The sequence below is a fragment of the Poecilia reticulata genome, linkage group LG20 (assembly GCF_000633615.1).
Source record: "Poecilia reticulata strain Guanapo linkage group LG20, Guppy_female_1.0+MT, whole genome shotgun sequence".
Lineage (NCBI taxonomy): Eukaryota > Metazoa > Chordata > Actinopteri > Cyprinodontiformes > Poeciliidae > Poecilia > Poecilia reticulata.
This window is the reverse complement of record NC_024350.1, coordinates 8,444,620-8,457,258: the sequence shown is the minus strand read 5'-3', so window position 1 is coordinate 8,457,258 and position 12,639 is coordinate 8,444,620. Positions and strand designations below refer to the sequence as shown.

Genomic DNA, 12,639 nt, shown 5'->3' with positions numbered 1-12,639 from the left:
AGAGGAAGAGGAGGATCACACAGAGGAAGAGGACAGCTGGCAGAAGCTGGTGTTTGTGCTGCTGCCTTCAGCTTCGTAAATGAAACGGTGAATGATTCGTACCTCTGGTTGGACTGTGTGATCCGGGGTAGTTAATTCTGTAGCTCTGTCAGGTCTGGTCTTCGGTCTGTTAACACCTCTTTGAGGTCGGGTCTTTGGCCTGGTGCCGGGTCCGTGTTTTCAGTACTGGCGGCAGCAGCGAGGGTAACAACCACCTCTTCAATCCTCCTTCAATTTTGCTGAACAAATGTCAAGTCTTCTGGAGGAAAATGTTGAGAGCACAAATTAGCGGTGCAGACTCACCTCATTATTTCTTTTAATTACAGCCAAGTGCAATGCAGTGTGGCATTGTCTAAATTTACACCAATCAAATGCAATATGATTCAAGCAACTCAGGTGAAGTTGGCCTTCTGTGTTTACTCTGTAGATTATAGAACAGAATGGACCCAAACATGTCACCAACTCAGCATGCATTGTACAGGTGAAAAAATGGCAACCTTCATAAATGAAAAATTTAACAAAAGATAAAACATTTTCAAACTAATGACATTGATATGTCACAGTAAACACGTAAACAGCATTTTATAGTCAACAGGAAAATTGCAACATATTTATCCCAATATGTTCAACTAATTTGGATCCCTGTACAGCATATCGTCTCAGGTTGTTTCCATTCCCGTGAACTCACTGTTCCTCAGCTGTTTCCAACAGCAACAACACATAAAGGCTGCAGGAGGCAGGACAGCATGTAGCCGTCATGGTTCATGTGCAGTCAGGTATAACGAGAACCAGCTTTGCATCTCAACAGAGGAAACCTTTTTGTGACATGCAACATTCTTAAAGAACACAGTTCAGTGATCATGTCTCAACAGTTTAAAGGTTTAATGCTAAACTAGTTTACAAGCATGGAGCTTAAGGCCACAATTATACGTCGGTACCACTTAAGTCTATCTGCTGCTTGGTGGACTGAATGCATTTCTAATAAGACAGGAATGAATCATTGTTGGTCAGGACTTGAAGTTCATTTGCATCATGCCAGGATCAATTTCAGAAGTCATGAAAACAGGAGAGTAAATACTTTGCTGCTTTGGAAACATTGAATGTATCTATGAATGAAGGTCTTTGTCATATTTTGAAAGATGATACAAATGTGTCTTAAATTATGATTTCGTTCATTAGGGGAAGAAAGCTTTGAAAACCAACCTGGTCCTTTGTTAAAAAGTTCTTATTAATTTTCAAAGTAGCATTAATAAACCAATTTTTAGTTGACTTTTATCATTGTTCAATTCATACTGGCCCAGGTATTACTAGGCCAGTATGAATCTGCTTCACAACAGGAAGTAGGCTAAGAAATGTCCTGATCTAAAATAACCCTTAGTGTTCACTCACTGTTAAAGCTGCAGCATGTAACTTTTTTTTCAAAAATTACATTTTTGTTGAAACTGTCACTATTTTGAAACAGATAATCTGTGAAAAAGATGAGCTCCTCTGCATTCTCCCAGTTCTTACTAGAAACATCCGATCAGAGCCAGGAGGCGGGTCTTAACGCTGTCAATCACAATCATCTGTGATGCAGCTTACTCCCTGTACCCCCTTGCTCTCCTTTACCGCTACAGCTTTTCCCATCAGCAGATTCTGCAGTGAATGCTCAGGCTAGTTAGCATAGCCACCAGTGACACAGGTAACCAGTTTTTCTTTAAAAGTAAGTAGTTTCTTCACCATTAGCACATTCAGCAGTGAGTACATAAAGGGCAATAACAGCGATAAGCCCCTCCTCCTGGCTCTGATGGCTTGTTTTTGGTTAGGAGTGATACATGGATCTTGTCACATATCCTATGTTTTATATCATGTTTTTAATCTACTTTGACGGCGTAGATTTAACAAATATCTACAAAACATTTGTTATATAAGATACATATTGAAGCTTTAAACACTGACAACTCTCAACCACACACACACTCAGCAGAACAAAATGTCAGAACAATGTCTGACTGAAAGGTCGTTGTTTCTAAATAATTAGAAATTGACTTAACATGATCTTTTTGCTGCAGCCAGAAGGTTTATGTTGAATCATAGCATAATCTTATGGCTCATAAGGTTATGTTCTGACTTATTAGTAATAACTTACTAATGCAATTCGTTATTACATCTAGCAAGTCATTAACCAGCAAATCAGCAAAGAGACATGTTATGTTCAATAAACCATATTTAATTATTTTATTTTTCTGATCTCTAGCTGTATGATGTTTTCATAATTTACTCCCTTAGTTGGATTCATTCTATGTTGTGCAGGTGGGTTGGTTTCTCAGTGGGTGACTACCAGGACTGAAATTCCAGTTATGAGAATGTCAGGTATTTTTCTGTTTGTAGCTGCTGTTTGTGCCAAAAATACCAGCTGACCTGATACTATTTCAAATGTTAAGAGGTATTAGAGGCAGTGGTGGAGAAAGTACTCAAAAAATGTACTTAAGTAAAAGTACAAATACACAGACAAAAATGTACTCAAGTAAAAGTCAAAGTACCACATTAACATTTTACTTAAGTAAAAGTAAAAAAGTACTGGTTTTTAAAAATACTTAAGTATTAAAAGTAAAAGTACTTGCTAATGCATTGCCTAATCACTAATATCATTAAGTGTACCGATCATATGATCATATGCCACAGATAAAGCATGTTTTTATTGTGTTTATTMTGTAACATAGTTTAGACTTAGATATGTGATTCTATGCATCATAATTTCAGGGATGGAAACATCTTGTCTCCTGTCCTAACATAACATGAACTTCACTTTCTTTGCCACACATTTATTTTGAAAGAAATCCAACTGGCAGAGCAGGACATGGAACCAAGGAGCCACGTAGCAGAGTTGTAGTCTAGACCACTGAACCCAAGACCAAATCAAAACCAGCACCCCGTGCTACATGACAATAACATTAAGTGCACCTATCAAAACTGCTTCTCAAATTGATCTGAAAGATTCACTTTCCCATAAAAACACCTAGATATTAAATACTTAGAAATAAGTATTGAAATAAATTTAACCAGTATCAATTCAAACTCTTCTTCATTCTGTTTTGCTTTCATCTCTGTGCCACAATCCACAGAGGTCTCCTGCCATCCCTAAAGAAATAACGCCCTGTGCGGTTGCCCATATTGCCAATGTCAGAAATAATAATTGTCTGCACCATTAAACATAGCAATTAACAACCTATGAACACTGTCCAAGGCCATATAAGCAAGAAGTAACCAAGCAGGAGGAGCACCGTGACTGTTCTCATCCTCCCTCCTGCTGCAACGTCTGCCACCATGACAGGTGACAAAAACAAAGAGCAATGAGCATGCTCTGCGTTCTTGTTCTTGTTTTATTTATTCACCAATTAAATATAAAAATATTTTAATGAAATAAAATAGCTACTGCAGTGTACGCAGAGCATTACAAGAACAAAGAACGGCTCTCACTGAGGCTTCAGTACTATAGGACTTAGTCAAGATCCGTCCAGAAGAATCGGATCGTCCATGAATGTCATATTACAATATTGCACTTTGGTCACAGCGTTGTCCCATATCTGCGACATGTCAGTCATGCAGATGCAACATGTGTCTCAGTCAATACAGCTAGCTTTGCTAGCATCACGTCCACAGAGCTTACCTTTCTTTAAGCTTTCCTTCCAAGTGACGATAAAAATTGGACAAAGTCCCCACCGTCTGTGAAAGCGAAGCGCTGCTGATTTTACATGTCGCCATATCTTATGATTTATGTAGCGCTTCCGTACTATTATATTACTGATCGCTCAGAGGAAACCACTGCGCATGTCTTGGAGCTCCGCGTGCGATTAAAGGTGGAGCCGATGGGTGACAACAGACACTAAGTCACGTTATTGCTCGGATTTTACGGCGCCACCTTAAGTCCCTGAACTTCACATTTTAACGGAAAAAGAAAACACAATGTGACTTGGATGTAACGAGTAACGCGACAGTTTTGTAGAAATGTAGTGAAGTAGAAAGTACAGATACTTACTGTAAAATGTAGTGGAGTAAAAGTAGAAAGTATCCATTATTAAATCTACTTAAGTAAAGTACAGATACACGAAAATTGTACTTAAGTACAGTAACGACGTACTTGTACTTCGTTACTTCCCACCACTGATTAGAGGGTAACATTCAGGACAAATGACGATAAGACCAGAGTATCTGCTGTTTAAAAAGGAACGGGGTCTTACAGACTTTAGCACAATTCTTACATCACATTTATTTGTATCTGACTGTGATATGTCCCACAGTAATGTAGCAGCTGTGATCGTCTTTACATTGATTGCATGTGAATCTTGTTTCAGTCTCCTTCCTGCAGCTATCAGCAGCCTTGTGCTCCTCCGCTCCCATGAATCCATGAATCCCTTCAACCATGAGGAGAAATGAAAGGCTGTTAGGGTGAATAGGAGACTGATTACTTGCTGCATGTCAGTAATCTGCCTCCTGAGACTGCCAGCCTCTGACCGGGTGTGCTGCTTTCATCCCTCAGAGACAATAACAAGGAGAAAAACAAAGTCAGGTGGGTGGAGTTGGTCGGTATGGGAAATAGGGAATTGAAGGTTTAGAAGTGTGAATCCCCATTTCCACAGCCTTTTTCCATTGCTGTCAATTACAATGAAAGTGCCATCTGCAGGGGTTGTACCTGATGGAACGGTGGACATGACTGACAATGAGGCCGTCACATCCCATGACAATGAGGCAGTTGTGGGATCCCTTTAATGAGGCCAATGTTGACTTTCTTTTATCAGATGAAGTCTGTAAGAGTTGCAGGGAAATAAACAAATGAAGTATTTTCATTAAAATGCATCTTTCTCTCAGAGGATGTAAACATGCCGGTAGTTCAGTCAGAAGGATTATCCACAGCTCTCAGCATGGCTAAAAAAAGTCCCTGTTACGTTTGAGGCTGGTTTGAAGTCCTCATGTAACAACCTGACACGTTCTAGATGCTACCAGTGGGATGAAAATCTCTGGTATTCACAGTGGTGAATGTTGTTTTAATAGTTTAAACACCAAATATACAAATTGTAGAAACCAATCTTAACAGAAGCTAATATATACATTGTCCTGTATGCATGGAAAACAAATTAGGCTTCTGGATTGGCTGCTTTGCTAATGCCAGACAGTAATTGTTCCTCAAGGCATTTTAGATTCCCAGCTGCTCTTTGGTTTTGAATATTTTTCACATGCTCCATATAAACAATCTGTGAAGAGGCTAATTTTGAGAGAACAGCACCAATCCACTGATTGATGTTCTGCATGTTTTACTCTGTAGCTTCTGACACATTACTGCCTCACAGACAAACATTTGGTTCAGGTTCATTATGTATTAGCAATTCATAGTTAGGACCTCATTTGGATTTCTAGCTTTTAGTTTTTAACTCACCTGATATAATAATATGGTAGCAGAGTAAGAGGATGTCATTGATATAATAGTATTCTCATTTAATGAGAGGTCAAAATAATGATATAGCAGCTGATAAAGGTTGTTTTAAATTCTAATTATGCATAAAAAGTCAATAAATCTCAATATAAATACATTTCTTAAAGCATGACTTTTTCCATCATTGAGCATGAAGCATGCATAATTTATAAGAGCAATGATGAGATTTATCTATGAAAACCGATTTATTCTAGCAATCACAATGTTCACCCAGTGGTTCGGGACAGACTGAACAACTGATGGAACTAATAAATTAACTTTTAATCAGGCAATCAGCAAAGTCCCTAAGCTGCTTTTTAAAGGATTAGTCCATAATCAGCAGTCAATCAAGTTTATTTCTACAATACATTTAAGCAACAAGGCAGTTCAAAGTGCTTTTCATTATAAAAAAACAGGTGGGTTTTTATTTGATTTATTTATTTTGAACATGATAGTATAAAATTACACAGATTAAATTACACAGTAATCTTAGCATGCTCGAAAAGGAGTAGGAAGTACTAAAAGACTTATGAACTTATATCCCATAAACTCATACCATGTTTTCAGATGGACCTTCATTATTAAATCAAAAAAAGGAAAATCAGGTTAATTCATTTTCCATTTGATCTTTCTTCCTTTTTGTCATGGACTCACCAAACACATCCATCCATCCATTTTCTTACACCCTTGTCCCTCAATGGGGTTAGGAGGGTTGCTGGTGCCTATCTCCAGCTACTGAACCGGGCGAGAGGTGGGGTCACTCTGGACAGGTCGCCAGTCTGTCGCAGGGCAACACAGAGACACACAGGACACACAACCAGGCACACACACACTCAAACCTAGGGGCAATTTGGAGAGGCCAATTAACCTGACAGTCATGTTTTTGGACTGTGGGAGGAAACCGGAGTACCCGGAGAAAACACACCATGCACAGGGAGAACATGCAAACTCCATGCAGAAAGACCGGGAATCGAACCCAGAACCTTCTTGCTGCAAGGCAACAGCTCTACCAACTGCGCCACTGTGCAGCCCCCAAACATGTATATGTCTAAAAATATACATCCATACCCACACACACTCATATGCATTACCTTCAATTTACATATTAGCTTCAATTTACATATACACATTTGTGTTAACTTGTGTTAACTCTCACCCAATTTATTATCATTAAACCATTTTTTTAATTTACTGATTTCTATGGAAAGAAGTTGTTCTAAGTTTTCACAAGAGAGTAGAATATTTGTGTCATCAGCAAATTACACAAATTGTAATACATTAGACACTTTGCTAATGTCGTTTATATACAAACTAAATAAAACTAGTCCCAGTACTGACCCTTGAGGTACCCCACACACAGTCTCCAGTCAGTCAGATTCAGTCTCTCCCATCTTCACAAATTGTTTTCTGCTCTTTAAATAACTCTTCATCCAGGTAAAGTGAAAGGGAGCATGTTCACTTAGAGAACGACTAAGAGGTTTTGTCCAGTGGGACTAAACTTCAAGCCCATCTGCAGAATTTTCTCTTTCAGTTACTTTTGCTTTAAACAATAAATCTTTTGTTATTATTATATGTTATGTTCAGTAGTCTGCGCTATGTGTGCAGTGGTTCCTGCTTCCTGCAGACGTCAGAGAGCTAACTGTGTTTTAGCTTTTACACAACAGCAGCAGGAAAAAGTATTTAAAAAAAAAAAGTAACATTCTGAGAAAAGTATGTTTATAATAGTGTTAATTCTTTATGGGAAAAAAGTGGAATCTTTTGCAGGTGAAATGCAAAAGGGAACTTTTGAAAATGTATTTCCTTTCACGTTGCTGTTTACATGATTTAAGTGCAAATACCCGAACACTGAAAAGCAAACCCGGATGTTTTATTCCATGAAGTGCTCTGAAATGACTAAATGTAGTTCTTTTTTCCTTTAAAGAGGCAAATCATTTTTATTGCTTATTCAGATTTGTAGCAGTGGAGAAGCTCTTGACTGTTCACTCCTTGAATGAGCCACTAAATGTTCTCCAGTCCAACAGAAATACTTCCTGCTTCATAAACGTCACGTTTACTTGAATCTTCCTACATTTGTCCTTCTGAATGACAAACTGCACAAACAGCAGTGAGTATTCATTATAACCAGGGTCAGAGAAGGCAAACAAAACCAAAATGAGGAGATAACATGGTGAAAGTGCAGCATCAGACTGGGCCACAGTCATTAAGTCCTATTATGTCGTGCGGTCTATCAGGCTGACTCTGTGTTAGCCCGAAGGCTTTCTGCGTGGGATGCAGTCCTCACATGATGTCAGAAACAGAGCAGGGCAGGCCATCACTTTCTGCAAGAAAATGACAGGATGTTTTAAGCTGTGTTCTGTGGTTTAGAAAGATCAGAAATGAAAGCAAAAATTTTTCTTTTTGTTTATTTCAGATGGCCGGGTTTGCCCATGTAGGGCCACAGCCTACATGGGCCCTACATGGGTCCTAAATGGACAAACCCATGTGGGCCCACTACCGTGTAGGGGCCATGTAGGGCCCATGTGGGCTGTGGCCCTACATGGGCAAACCCATGTGGGGCCACTGTGGAACCCACAGACAAACCCATATGGTACCCATCTGGTCTGCCCTTCTTTTTCCCACATGGGGCCCACCTATGCATGCTGGCAGGGGAAGCAGCATCTTTTCAAAGTTTAATTGAATTTGCATGACTTGAGCTGCTTATCCTCCGGAGCCCTGGCTGGCACAGTGTGTCCTGTAGAGCAGTGATCCCCAACCCCTGTCTGTGGACCAATTGGTACCGGGCCACACAAGAAATAATTAAATATTTCCGTTTTGTGTATTATTTGAGTCTGGAGGATCTTTTATTTTGAAAATTCTTTTTTACTGGATTCTCTCGGTTACTTGCGCGCCAACATCGAGCCCACAAGCAGCAAAATGTATGGAGTGAAAATAGTCTCAAAATATCTGTGCGTGTGTAAAAAGATTTGTGCATCCATAACTGCTGTAATCTCCTGAAGATGCTTGTCGACTTCGGCATCAGAAAACTAGATCAACCTGGGTTAAAGTAAAGTTAATACTGAAGACAGGTTATCAAACTGTTCTGAGAGAGACAGTAAAAATCCACGCTTAGCTTCCAACAGCTAACGTAGCATAGCTCACATAAACATTAGCTCCCAACTGCTAACGTAGCATAGCTCACATAAACATTAGCTCCCAACAGCTAACGTAGCATAGCTCACATAAACATTAGCTTCCAACAGCTAACGTAGCATAGCTCACATAAACATTAGCTGCTGCTAACAGAAACATATAAGGGCAGAGTATCAAAATACCAGACATATAAAACGTAACCTGAAATCATTTATAATTACTCCATGTCTCATTATAATCGGAGAGCAAAACCTGCAGGTTTAGCTATGTAAGTACGTCAGAGGACAGACCACCGGACGTCTTGCTTCTGGGTTTGCCTGGCTATTTTCCTGGCCAGCGAACCATTCCGCCACCCAGTGGTCCTTTTTCAGACCACTTAAGTCTCCTGTACCGCTCAAAAACGCACAATATGTCTATAAATAATTTTAGGATATTATAAGGAAGTGCTGAGATCTACCGTTTTCAAAGAACTAAAGAATTTGGCACTTCGGCACAAGCACAGTGAGAAACGTTCAGAGGATAAAAACACTAGACTCAGAGCAAAACTCAGATGTACCAGCTTTTACTAGCATGTAAACTCACCATCTACACACAAATCTGGGAGCTTCCCTGAAGCGTGAAATGAGTCTCAAAAATACTTGTACACTCGTAACCGGATTTGTGTGTAAATGCAGTTTTGTGTGTGTGATCACCTGGTGGTGATTTGTGTGTACTTTTTCAACATGTATAGGGTAGGAGAAGGTTTATTTTATTTTTAAGTTTTACAAATCGAGTATTACACACATAGATATTTTTACACACGCACAAATCATTTTACACACGCACAGATATTTTGAGACTATTTTCACTCCATAAAAATGAGTAAGAAACAGATCAGATGTCTTTGGAAAGTTTCTTTGCAAATGGGAAAATTCCCAGAGAAGAGACAGGAAATGGATTTATCCCGGACCGGTAGGTGAGTCCCACATTACAAGCCGCTCTGTGTAACATGCAGCGACCGGCTGCTAATGAGGCAATGAAGCTTCAATCTGTTTCGCCACTAGAGACCAAGCAGGGTGTGGATATAAGCAACACTTCGGGTGTCATTGTCTCTCGTCACTCCCAGATGGGACCGTCTCGTTGCAGAGAAACAAGCTCAGGGCTCCGTTAGTCATTATCGTGAGTTAAAATTTTCATGAAAGTAAAATGTTCATTTTGTGGCGCATCTGTATCTTATTTTGAAGGGATATGTAAACAGTACCATAGCGACCAGAGTCAGAGAGCATTTGGGCAGTGGTCAAGAGGAGATGAGTAGAGCTTGTGAGCCTGAAGTCTGGTTTAGACGGCAAGATTTAGGAATTGTCGGCCTATTCTCCAAACCTCTGTGACCACAGAGCTGATAAAAGAACAACAGGTTCGATCGGTTCGTGTTCAGCCACAAGGCAGGAGCAACACACCACATGAATCGATTCCAGTCATGAACATCCCGATTCCAGAAGATAATCCAGAAAAACCCCCAACATAGCATACGGGAATTTAGAATAACCAAACATGGATGACAATGTAGAAGCAATAGTGATAGTTTGTGGACTCATTTTAAGAGATAAAAGACAGATAAAAGACGACGGGAGCAGCCGCTCTATTTGCTGCACTATGATTTGGAGGTGAATATGTTTTCTCATAGTTAACATTTTTAACTGAATAAACATAATAAACATATATAATAATGACCTTTACATATAATAATAAACATTTCCACATATCATCTCCGATATCCACCGGACTCTTAGTATGCCAGCTGTTTGGGATTCCCCTCTGTTCTTACATCACCGCGCTTTTTGATTGGCTACCTGTCACATTCAACAGGTCGTATTCTCGTTCCCAGTCAGGGAAAATCCCACAGGTTGCGATAAAAAGGCCAAGACAACCGAAATTGTGCATATTCAGGCTTTAGCGGGAACACCAACATGCAGAAGCCTTATATCTGACAGTTCAGAATTTAATCAGAAAAGTGTTAATCTGTTCCACAAATTAGGACTGGAGTGTAGCATCTGGTCTCTTAAGTCATTGGTGGTTACGGGCATTTGTCAAAGGTCTATAATGCAATATTTGGTATCATCTTAAAGGGGACACTCTAGGCTTTCATTTGAATCAGGTTTTGAGTCTCTCTGACCAACACAGAGGTCATCAGAGGTTGTTAAACCAAAAATAATACACATTTTTCCACACCTTTTGACCAAACTAGATATATTTCTTTCATCCCAGTGGTATGAAATCAGGGACATCAGGTCAAGATGTCCCTGATTAACAAGAGTTAATGACTAAAATACTCAACAGACTCTAAGGAGTCATAAAATGTATGATATGCCTACATTGTCTGTCTATGGGAGGCGATTATGAGCTGTAATTTGAAGTTACAGACTTGGGCTATAACCTTAACTGGTGTATATGTTGGGGGTTTAGTGGGGGTTTGTTTAGCATGTCATTCGTGTCTATTTTGTTAGTTATAAAAAAGTTAATTAGTAATAGTAGAAATGTACACTTACATAGACTTTAGGATGCTGTATCGGCCTATTTATCAGATTTTGTGAGGTTTTCCATCATGGGCTACACAATAGTAGCCCATGATGGCCACATAGAGACATAGCAGAATGAGGGAGGATACCACCCTCATTAAATGACAAATTCTGAGGTAAACATAAAAGATTATTTTCAGATGCTTAGCCTACTATTGACAGCATAATTCCGATTATTGTATTACATTTTTGCCATCAGATGATCACCTTAGGCATATCGGTACCATATGCAAGCATAGGCAACATCCTCAGCCTATGCTTGCTGAGGATGTTGATGTCAATCAGGCCCACAAATAAGTTTGTTAAAAAAAATTAAATCAGTAAGATGTGTTGGGAATGGAAATCCCGATCGATGAATCATAATTTGTATTGACACATGGAGCATAAAATCAGCCAAGAAAAGCATTCAGACTTTACTTATTTTATTCACTTTCAGCGCTGAAAGGAGACGCTTTAACCATTACATTCGAGAAGAGTTTCTAAAAAAGTCTGTGCAGCTTCTGAGGAGAAAGAGGAGGATAGCTGATTATATGGACTGAAGACACTCCCTGAWATCACACCATGTCTCTGTGGCCTGAGAAAACGTTTCTTTTTTGTAAGAAATGGACCTTGGTGTCTTACAGAATCCAAATTGTAACTCTTTACTATGGGCCTTTTGTCTAACAGCGTGTGACTCTTTCTGGACCTGGTAAAGCGTCTCAACATTCGCCCTGTTGGGAGAAACCCTAGAGTCGACACTGTCCCTTCCGGAAAACATCCCCCGAGGCTTTTGCAGATGTTGGCCTACATAGCATCATTTCAAGTATTGATGTTGTCTTTCATTCATTCATTTCATTTCATGTCATTTCATCTCAGTTTTGGGGGTAAAAACGGACAGGGCACCCCTATGCCTCTTAGGCGGTGGATCGCAATCACAATGTCCCCCTTACAAGCTAATAAAGAATATGTAAAGAAATAAAATTTTAAAGAATGTTAGGGTTAAGATTGGAAAAAAGACATTCAGCCCTCCATGGCATTTACTGTTTATTTTTTGTGGTGGGAAAAAACGTTGCCCTGCAGTCATGCTGAGCTTCGTAACCTTCAATTACACATCAATCTTAATTTCGGACTGTAAAATGTTATTTTATTTATTATTATTATTATCATTTTATTTTATTTTCATTTATTTATTTTAATTGTATTTATTTATTATTTTTAACCAGATTTTTTTTGTTGTTGTTGTTTATTTTGTTTGATAGTAGCTCAGGTCAATGCTATGCCATAGAAGGTTAAAGAACTGTAAAATAGCAAAATCTGAAAATGTTTTATTTTTCTTTAGTAATAAAAGTTAAAAGAGATAAATGTTATATTTAATGACACATGAAATGGTTAAAAGTTATATTGAGGGAATTGTTAGAATGCACCTCTCCTTGGGCTGCCACCTTATCGTGGTGGAGGGGTTTGAGTGTCCCAATGATCCTAGGAGCT

The 12,639-nt window shown here is 39.1% G+C and overlaps 1 protein-coding gene across 1 annotated transcript in view; it reads right to left on the bottom strand.

Moving 5' to 3' along the window:
- Positions 1-12,639, bottom strand: part of LOC103482400 (phospholipid phosphatase-related protein type 5) — a 124,940-nt gene that overhangs the window by 16,867 nt on the left and 95,434 nt on the right. Inside the window, exon 11 of the mRNA XM_017301829.1 lies at positions 103-298. The gene's annotated coding sequence lies outside the window, so the exon portion shown is untranslated. The remainder of the gene's footprint in view (positions 1-102; positions 299-12,639) is intronic.